This window comes from Panthera onca, chromosome B4 (genome assembly GCF_046562875.1).
Source record: "Panthera onca isolate mPanOnc1 chromosome B4, mPanOnc1 haplotype 2, whole genome shotgun sequence".
In the NCBI taxonomy this organism is placed as follows: domain Eukaryota; kingdom Metazoa; phylum Chordata; class Mammalia; order Carnivora; family Felidae; genus Panthera; species Panthera onca.
The window spans coordinates 92,579,354-92,590,253 of NC_138345.1; the positions used below are offsets into that span (position 1 = coordinate 92,579,354).

Below are 10,900 nucleotides of genomic sequence, written 5' to 3' on the forward strand. Positions count from 1 at the left end.
ACAATAATTTTTAAAAGCCTACTTGAATTTACATGCATATCAATATCCCCAGCAAAAGGAGAAAACTGCGTGGGAAAAAAAATTAAAAAGCTATGGATTTCCACCATGCCCAGGGATACACCAGACTTTGTAAATAATCTTGCCATTTGGAAGCCCATTCTTGGTCTTTAAAGTACTTAAAGCCTTTGAAAAAGTGCTCATAGGTGAAACAGCAGGAAGCATCTACAACCATTTCAGAGGGAGCCTTCTGCTTCCAGGAATAAAGTCACACATTTACAGGTGCTTCCTGTTTTTTCAAACACCTTGCCCACCTTCTGCACACCAGGCTTGCATTCTGAAAAACGTCAGCCCCACAGGAAGCTGCCTGCAAATTCAGGGAGCCCTTCTGAGTCTTAACGAGGTCTTGAATATACTTTCAGAGAAATGCCAGCAAAAACTGTAGTCATTTGGGGAAGAATAAGTCTGGAAGAAAAATACACAGAGGACTAGCACCAAAAGGGTGAGAATATTTTTTTCTGTGAAAATGCTGTCTGCAAGTTATGTATTTAAACAAATACATGTGTTTTCTTTATGTTTTGGACTGCTGTGGGTGGAATTAGGAGAACTGACTGAAAGTGGGTGGCGGTTGTCATTTCTCTGTTGTAAGGGAGGAAGGGGAAGGAGGAAGGTGAAGTGGAGAGTGGGAAGGATGGCTGCATGTCTGGAATGCCCCAACTAAGCTCAAGGGAAGAATTACTAGAAAAGTTTTTCTAGTTCAGGATGCTCACAAGCTTGTCCTGAAATTTCAGAGCTACCACCTTGAAATGATCATGTAGAGTGTTGATTAAATTGTGATAGTGTTCACAGTGAGCTTTGATTAAACTATGTTGTGACCGTGCTTAACATGGTCACAGGTAGACTTGGAATGAAAATGGCAGGCTCCGTACTCAGTTTTCAAATGGGTTCAGAGAATAAGTTGTTCAAGGTAATGAATGACAAATCACATATTACAAGCAAGGAATAATCTTGGGTAATAGACTGATTTTTTTTTTTTGGAATTAAAATTCGAAACTGAAGAAATTATTAATTTCTGGCAACAATATTGGTTTAACTCCCAAGTTTCATATTTACTTTTGTTTTTTCCACTTTTTTCCCCAATCCATACTATCAAATTAGGTTGAATTGCATAAAGATTTTTGTTTATTAAATTGACTCTGATGCTCTTTTTTCCACAATGAAATTAAAATCAGTAACCCCAAAGGTAAGCTTCTTCCAGTTAATTGGCAAAAGGGTTGGATGGGAGAAGTTTCCTCTGCTGGGATTCAAACAAGTATCTGTAACCTACACTGGACTGAATTGGTCCACATACATCCTAAAGACGGTAGCAGTAAATTAAAGGAACAAAACTAAGGCTGATTAACTTCCTTTTGCTTGCAATAACAAAGACAGAAGAACTAGAATGTATTATGCTAAGTGAAATATCAGTCAAAGAAAGATTAAATATATAATTTCACTCATGTGGAATTTAAGAAACAAAACAGATGAATATAGGGAAAAGGAAGGAAAAATAAGATAAAAACAGAGAGAAAGGCAAACCATAAGAGATTCTTAAAATACAGAGAACAGACTAAGGGTTGCTGGGGGGTGTTAGGTGGGGGGATGGGCTAAATGGATGATGGGCATTAAGGAGGGCACTTGGGATGAGAACTGGGTGTTATATGTAACTGATGATTCACTGGGTTCTACTCCTGAAATCATTATTATACTATATGCTAACTAACTTGGATTTAATTTTTTTTAAAGATGGAAACACCTGAATATCTTATATAACAAACAAAACCTTTCAAATACCTTTTGTTTGGAAAATTTTATACATCTAAGAGTTTGAAAAACAATGGTTTTTTAAATTGTAAAATCTGTTCACAAGAATTTATTCCTCTTCCTGCTGTCTCATGTAGTTTGGTAAAGCATCTTGTTACTGGGGAGAGTATTTGAGAATTCCAACATGTAAATGCTACAGATTCAAAGAAGTCCTTGTCCTGAGGAACCTGACTTCCTCTCTGGACATACATGTGACACAGGAAAAAACAAACAAGCAAACAAACAAACAAATGACAAAGGCAGACAGGATCCTAGTCACTCAGTTCTGTCACTAAATGTCTCTGGGTTTCAATTTTCTCATCAGCAAAATGAGAAAATTGGATGAGGTATTCTCTGAAACCTTTCCTAGCTTTAAAATGTATTGATTCTAGGGTGCCTGGGTGGCTCAGTTAAGCGTCTGACTCTTGGTTTCAGCTCAGGTCATGATCTTGCGGTTCACAGGTTTGAGCCCCGAGTCAGGCCCTGCACTCACAGTGCCACCCAGACACCCCTGCAGCTTCCAGCTTTCAAGTAGGTCTATATGACTCCTACTCCTTGCCCTTTGACCCCATTCTGTTCTCTCAGTCAGTTCCTTTATGATCTCTCTTGCTTCCAGGTCAACTTAGGCTATATGGCCAACTATCTCTAGTATTAGCTCCCATGATCCCATTTCTTTGCTTATCTGCCACCCAACGATCCCATTACTTGTTCTCGCTAATTCTACTCCTGAGCTACCGAGCACGGTTGCAGAAAATCAGAACTGTACCGAGTGTGTCTTCGATGCATTTGTTCTTTTTAACTCCAATTAGACTATCGCTGACACTCAACCATTTTTTGAAATTCTTCCATAATTACCTTCTTAAAATTTTCACCACTATTCATTTTCTTTATCCTCAGATTCTTACTGTTCTTTTACTTTCTGAAGGTATCTTACATCCCGTATTCCTAAAAATTTTGATGTCACCTGATACATATTTTCTCAACCTTTCCTATCATTTCACCTCAAATTTATGCTATATCTTCACTCAGGTACCTACTTAGCTAACATTTAAAACATTTATTATGATCATTTATTGTGATCCACATGGTAATATGATACATCACTTAATCTTTTCAACAACTTGGTGAAGTAAATACCATCATCTCTATTTTACAGGTGAATAAGATGTGTGCCCAACACCACCCAGCCAACAAGGAACAAAGCCAGGATTTAAATTTAGACAGTTGCAGCTCAGAGCCTACATTCTTTTTCCTCACCCTGAGGGGAAGCGGGAGAAGGAGTGTTTGTGTTTGGGTGGGGGGTGGGATTTGAACGTAGATAGATATATATTATCTTATATCCAAGATCAATCTGTCTCTTCTTCCTCTGCCTTCTACGACATCCTTAACTCATCTACTCAAGGACTTTATAACTGCTGTGTCACAAATCACCTCAAAACTTGGTGGCTTAAGACAACAATCATACAGCATTGCTCACAAGTCTAAAGGTAAGCTGGATGTTTCTGCTCGCGTGGGCCAGTGTGGCTAATTATAGCTATATTCACTCACATGACCAGCTGGAGGCTTGCCTGGGACAGAATGGTCTAGAATAGACTTACATGTCTGGAAATCAGCCTAATGTCAGCTGGGTAACAAAAGTGGCTAGTCTATATGTCACTCATCATCTAGAACATCTGTGAGTGATTACAGGGTCCCCCCCAAGGGCCAAAAGGGAGCGAGCCTCTGTGTGCAAGCACTTTACATGTCTCTGTTTGCCTCACAAGTGTTATTGTCCCATTTTTCAAGCACAGTCACGGTCAGGCCCAGAGTCACCAAAGGGAACCACAACTACAAAAGCCTACAGACTTTGATGAATTATATATCACCCCTTCTCTTTGATCTCTCCCATTCTACTGACTCCTTCCCTTTATCTACCAGCTTGGTATAATATACCATTTTAGAACATTTCCCTCCAATCCCATTATCCCCTGAGGTACTATGTAGCTGAGTTCATGAGTATTAGTGATTGACTGAATCACTGAAAGTTCTCTGAACTGACTTCCATAGAAAACAATGATAATGAAAGGATGAGGTAGTTCAAAAATATACAATTACCACAATAATTGTAAAGAAATTAGACAAACAAAAGACTTTGATTCAGGGAGGAATATTGTTTAGAAATGTTAGCGTAGGGTGATAATAAGGAAGCAGAATGACTTTTAGTTGGTTATCTTTCTGCTTTTAAAGTCTCTCTAGACAATGCACCCCACGTTACCTGTGCCTGAGAAAGATGCTCCCACTGCTTGGTCCTTGCACACCAGCACACCATGTTCTTTCTCCTGAGCCTTAGTGAGGGTGCAAGACATTTAACCCTGAAGTTTCATCACCTTTTATATCTCAGTATGTTTTTAAAAATGACAAAAAACACCCTAATTTTTCTCTGGCTTTCCTGAAGTTCCATTTAAAGGCATATATACTTTCAGCTTTACGAGAGAGTACATAACTGCCCTGTGCTTTTCCAGCACCATGTGAGAGTTTCCATTGCCCCACATCCTTGGCCACATTCATTTTAAACCTTTCAGTTTAACAGGTATAAAATAGTATATATTTTAATTTGCACTTCTGTGCTATAAAAGCCTTGCATGCTGCATTGTACACAATACTGAAGTGAAGTTTTTTGTTTTTTGTGCTACATCCCTCAGCCTAATTTCTTTTAGGACTAATCTCATTCCTTTCAGTCTGTGATCTTTCAGCTGACAAATTAGTCACCAGTTTTTTTCCGGGTAAATATACCTCAAAGCAGGTGTTTACTTCACACAGTAACAGACAAGGTAGATTGTCTGCGTAAGGAGAGGTAATATGGCTGTGCCTATTCTAAGGTTCAGAGAACGTCCCTTGATTTTGTCTACAATTTTTGTTCCCTAATGTCCTCCCACCAGCTGGTAACCACCAGGAGCAGCCAAAGCCGTGTGTAAGGTTGTATTTGTGACATATGCCACTTAGCCTAAGAAAATGAAGTTGCTGTAAATCTGATACAGATGTGTTTTTGTCACTTTCCTACCCTTGCACAGCAGTGAGAGATTTTAGACATGAACAGAGCTCCACTGGACTTGAATTGCTTTGATAAATCTCAGGTAAGCATCTGAGTTCTAGGGCCTCTTTCAAAACAAGAACTTCTTTTTCTTTATGTTTTAGTTCCAGGATTTTATTGGGCAGATGAAGGCTGCTTTGTTCCTTTAGAAAACCTCCCTCTCTGTTTATGTAGCTCCTGACTGACTTTCCTCTCTTATCAAGATTTGGAAGCACAAACTGGTGTTCAATTCAGTGAAAGCATCAAAGTATCCAGCAATGTCAGATTAAATAGAACATTATATAGTTATCAATAGACATTTTGAAGCTTTTTTAAAAAGGTCATTGAGGAAAAATGTCCATGAAATAAGGTTGAGTCAGTGGAAATTTATATCTGTATCTATAGATATTTGTCAGTTATGTTTCTATCTTACAAATCTATTTATCCACGTATCTAGAGAAAGGAAATATACCAAAATATTAACAGTATCTTTGAGTGAAGAGATTATGAATTCGTAAACACTTAAACATACATTTCTGATTTCCAATAGTTCGACCATGAACATGTATTTTTGTAATCCAAAATGATTAGAACAAGAAGTACTTATTAATAAAAAAATAATATGACAAAAGTTCTGGCAAGACATTCTTATACTATGGAAGCTTTGAGGCAGTAATTTAATATATACGATTATTTATTCTTTTGCTTTCTTTAGTTTTACATTGGTTTGAGAGAATACTAATGGAATTGTAACTTACCAGATATGTTTTGTAAACATACATTCAGTAAATTCAGACATGTACAGGCAAGTCTGGTAGCCTGCTGGGTCTTTCTGCATGAAGGAAAGAGGGTCTTGGTAATGAAAAGTTATTATTTCCTTGGAGTTGACGGTTGGTTACACAATGCCCTCCCCAAACCCCATTCACTGTGGCATCCGGGAATATTTTAATCTCTCAGGCATTGGGTGGCATTCCAGGTGACAAAGACACACATCATTACAAGAGTTAGAGTACACAAGCTTAGTTGGGGGTGACCTTGGGAATGAAAAAGAATTCAGTTACACCCTCATACAATAACAACAAGCTTCCTACTCCTTCAGAGAACAGCCATTGCCATCAGGAGAGGAAGCTATGAAAGATAATGAGTTAAATTAATGCTTATTAATCAGTTGCTACAAAGAAAATAAGTCAAAAGTCACTCAGTTTCATTAATATCATCAAAGCACCATTACATCCATCTAGAGGCCCGATAGAGAAGAGAGACAGTAGATAGGTGATGTCATGAAGATCTCCTCCCCTTCTTGAGTTCTTATTGCATTATAAAAAATATCATAAATTCACTTCTTAGATCAACAAATTTAGAGATTTTTAAAATATGGTACTTTATTTTAACTTATTAAAACCCTATATACAGTTTCCTAAGACTAGGGGAGAATTTAAATTTTGCAAAGCAACTGAGCATGTATTTACGAAATGTGTCTAGCACTATACTACATATTGTGGAGGCTAAAGAGATAAGACATTCCCTCTAAAGAAAGATCTTAAGACCTTATTGGGAAGATAACAGTACACATGTATATGGCATACAAACAATATTACATAGTCCAGGAGGTATGGTAGGGTGAATTATTGATGAAGAAAGTGATCTATTGCAATTTTAGAATATAAACTCTGGATTTGGCTCCCCTGAAAATATAAGTTCCATTCCTTTTATTACTATTGGCCAAGATACTTAGTCTCTGTATTCCTCAGCTTCTTCATCTGTAAAATGGCAAAAAATTAAATCTGCTGTGTAAAGTAATCCATATGCCATGTATTCAGAAGAATTTCTGACACATAGATGGAACTCAATAAAAACTGGCTCTTACCACTGGCAAAGGTAAAGAAAAACAGTTCAGAGAATACATCTGATACTTGTAACATATCAATTGCCAGGATTGGACCAGGGTTTTGACAGAAAGTGATGCCTTTGAGAAATGGCATGATCAGATTTCAAAGAACATTTTTGGGTTTGCATTTTATAAAAGGCCAGGGATTATTCATCCCAATGACAGCTACAAATCATTCCCATACAGAAAAGAAAGTGGAAACAATAGGTCAGGTGATTATTTTCTTAAAAAACATCTCAGGTCACTTATTTGAGGTTTCTCTTGAAAGTGTGAAAAGTTTATGACCATCCACAGCTCATGGTGGTGACAATCCTGAGGATATAGGAAAGTCATTTCCCCTGCAGGAAGAAAAAAATATCCTATAGGAGAGATGAGTATGCCAAGAAGCCAAAAAAGGTAAGAAAATGATATCTATTCATTCACTCAGTCAACAAACATATGAAGTACCTACTATGTAAAGCATGGCACTAGGATCGAGAATCTAACATTAGTCTGTACCCTCAAGAGTTTAATGACAATTCAGGGATAAAATGGAATGTAATGAAGGTTAGAACAAGTCCCTCCAGAAGACACGCAAGGGGTATATATGGCAGGGATTCGGACAGGCCTCCTGGAGAAGATGCTGTCTGGATGGGATGCAGGGGGACGAAATACTGCAGGTATTCATTATGGCTAGAGTGTCAGTGTGGGAAAGCATGGCATGGAACTGCACCTGGAGACTGAAGGAGGGGCCGTGTGAAGTTCTGCCTTTATTCAGAGACCCAGGGGAACCCACTGAAAGATTTAAAGAAGGGGGATGACATTTAACTATTTTTATTTCTGTAAGATCACACGGGTTGCACCATGGAAGCAAATTGGAAGGTGGACCAGAACTGAGCGTTTATGAATTTTATAGCCAAAAATCTTGTGTAGTTTTCTGTGCGTATGAAGTCTGTAAAATGCAGTGAAACTCACTCTCTTTTAAATCTATGTGGCTTGCTGGTCCAGTCCAGTGCTATCACCCATCAGTCAGTCCTTGTCAGACTCCCACTCAGTTCCCTATAATTAGTGATACAGCTGCCACAGTAGACAAAGAGGAGGAGAATGAGGTATGAACTTTTTTGTTTGTTTTCCTTCTCTCATCTAGTCAGTGTAAGGAATTTCACTAGTAATTTTTTTTCTTTTGACAAAAACATTAATATAATTTATTAACCTATCAGCTTCCCCCCTCCCAAGATCTTAACATGGCATTATGGTCTATTTAAGTGGTTACCCAAAATATTGCATTCCTGATGTTGATCTATGTAAGAACGATCCTGCGTTGTTCTTAGTTGCAATAAAACAAAACAGACAAAAGCAACCCAAATATCCATCAAGAGAAAATAGATAAGTCAGCTTTTGTCAAATCACATCATAGAATTTATATATGAGCACAAGTGAAGGAAATACAGCTGCATACTTTAGGAGAGATGAATCGTAGGTCTATAATGTTAAATGAAAACCACAGGTCTCTGAGGGCCACGCACAGTATAATATCATTTTTATAACACCCAAGAAGAAACAAATCTGAGTTACTTATTACTTAGCAATATATGAATATGTAGTGAAAGCAAAAATAAATAGCCAGAAAATTATAAAATAATCAAGTTAGTGTATTCCTCAAAGAGGAGGAAAGTAGGAGCACTGGTAAGGAGCACACAGACAACTTCAAGACATTGACATTGGTAAAGTTGCAGTTCTTGCCTTTCGGAATGGCGTTAATTTCTTAATTTTGAAAACTGTGCTGTATTTAAGTAGAATGTTAATATTTAGGGAAGCCGAATAAAAGGTTATGGAACTTTTATACTATATTTTATACAATTGTAATTTTTTGTTAATCTGAAACTATTTCAAAGAAAAAATTGAAAAAATGTATATTAAAAAGAAAGAAAAACCATTCCAACCTCCTTCCATCTCTGGTTACAAAATTTTGTTTCTATTTTTTTATCTTTTAATTTTTTTTAATGTTTATTTATTTTTGAGAGCCAGAGAGACAGAGTGCGAGCAGGGGAGGGGTAGAGAGGAAGACACAGAATGGGAAGCAGGCTTCAGCCTCCCAGCTGTCAGCACAGAGCCTGAAGATGCAGGCCTCAAACTCATGAACTGTGAGATCATGACGTGAGCCAAAGTCAGATACTTAAACATCTGAGCCACCCAGGTGCCCCCAAAGTTTTGTTTTAAAGGGACAACTTAACACCCTCTCAAAATAAAAGGATACTTTTTTCTCAAAATAAAAATGTTAAAAACATTTTCCTTTATGAAAAGGTAAAAAATATACATAGAAAAATATTGTGTGTATATATATATAGAGAGAGAGAGAAGAATTCAAGTGAAAACACAGCAAGTCCCCAGATTTTACCACCAGAGGGCATAAGACATTAAGAAATAGGGCAAACAAAGCACACTGGCTTCTGAGATTCTCTGATTTTGTGGTTTGAAATCTCTCTTTAGCTACTTCCAGAAATAAACTTATTGGGAAAACAATAAGTCCTGAGGCCAGGACGAGATTAAGAGGAAAAATTTATTTTTTTGTTAAGAATGAAATTCTCAACCTTGTTCTCAAAAGTGCTCACCTACATCCATTTATTAATTACATTATTGATTTAGATTAAGCACTCCATTCAACACTGAAATAGGTTGGAAGTAATAAATTGTGATGTTTTCTCTCCTGGTGATGTTTAAGAAAATCATTGGCTGGCTAATGCAATCCAATCTAGAAAACGAGGGATGAACTAGTCCAGAATCAATGAGGCCAAGGTCTTTGAGTTCACTTTGTGTATGGACCAATGAACATGTCTCTAAATCACTCTGACCAGTAGATGCACACTGTGGGGTGCAGAGGGAATGGAGAGAGAGTCCATATACACAGGCACCAGCCCAGCCCTGAACTGGAGAACTGAATCAAAACGAGTGTTCATCTTACTGATGTTAGGCTGATGAAATCTCCTTACATATGCATGGTATTTTAATCTTGAAGTTAGAAATTACTTGGAGTAAAAATTTAAATTTTCCTATTCCTCTTACCATCATTCCCCCAACTCTCTTATTTCTACTTCCTTTCTCACCTAAGCCCCACCCCTTTTTTTCTTTGACTGATACATACATGGAAAAGGTGAATGGTTTTAATTTTAATGGTTTAAAAGTTATTTCAATTCTGCCAATAGTTTTTGCTGAAACAGTTTGAATGGGCAGGTGATAGGAGGCTTGGACTTGGACCCAACTGGTCTATCTCTAACCTCTGCATGACACGGCACCTTACTTGGGTCTTTGTATTCAGGTCATTTCCTCCACAGTGCATAAAAATACCTAGTGTTCATTTCATAGATGAGGAATTTTGAGAGAAACTGTTTATGTTAGTTGGAATCAATAGGATATTTCTATATCCCAAACCATCCATGTTGGTCTGAGGATGATCGTGACTAATACTGCACTTGTATAGCTGGAAATACCAGTGTACCACGTCTTCCTCCCTTGATGCTTTCAAATCGCTCTAAAAAGGTAAAAGTAAACTACAGAGCTGAGACAATTACCTTGACAATTTAGCCAAAAACTGTGTAAGTATTCTCGATATAAGGGCTCAGGGTCAGGAAGGATGGCGTGCGTTATTTGGAATACTTATTTATGCTGTTCTCACATATTTGAGATCATTGCAATGTTGCTTTTTTACTTTTTCAGAGTAGTCCCAAAATGCATTGTCTAAAAAATACTAAAGTCTTTTTTTATTGTTGTTAATAGAGCTCATTATTTCATTTCTACTTTATCACCTTCAGTCATAAGGTTAAGTTTTCTTCTGTAGATATGAGAGCTGTTGAGCCCTGGCTCTAACTGATACATGAAAATCATCTTTTGAATCTGCCAATTCTGACTGTTCTTACTGCTGTGATACCTTTAAGAGCCAAATTCTTCTTTAATGCAGTTGAGTGGAGTTTTCAAAAACAAAACTTGCCTTCATCACATTTTGGTTGACCCAGGACCTCAGTGTGAGCCCACGGAAATTAATCCTATTATTTTGCTTTAAGCATCTAACTTCTGTGAGTCCATATTGGAAATGACACCGAGAAAAAAAAAAAAAACAAAACCAACCGTGAGCTTAACAGAGTTCACTT

General features: G+C 37.4%; 1 long non-coding RNA gene across 1 annotated transcript; it reads left to right on the forward strand.

The window, feature by feature from the left end:
* Positions 1-274: 274 nt before the first annotated feature.
* Positions 275-5,341, forward strand: LOC132694098 (uncharacterized). Its single transcript, XR_013556556.2, has 4 exons — positions 275-499; positions 2,302-2,370; positions 2,996-3,326; positions 4,890-5,341. It is a non-coding gene; the product is annotated as an uncharacterized LOC132694098 (long non-coding RNA).
* The last annotated feature ends 5,559 nt before the right edge of the window (positions 5,342-10,900 follow it).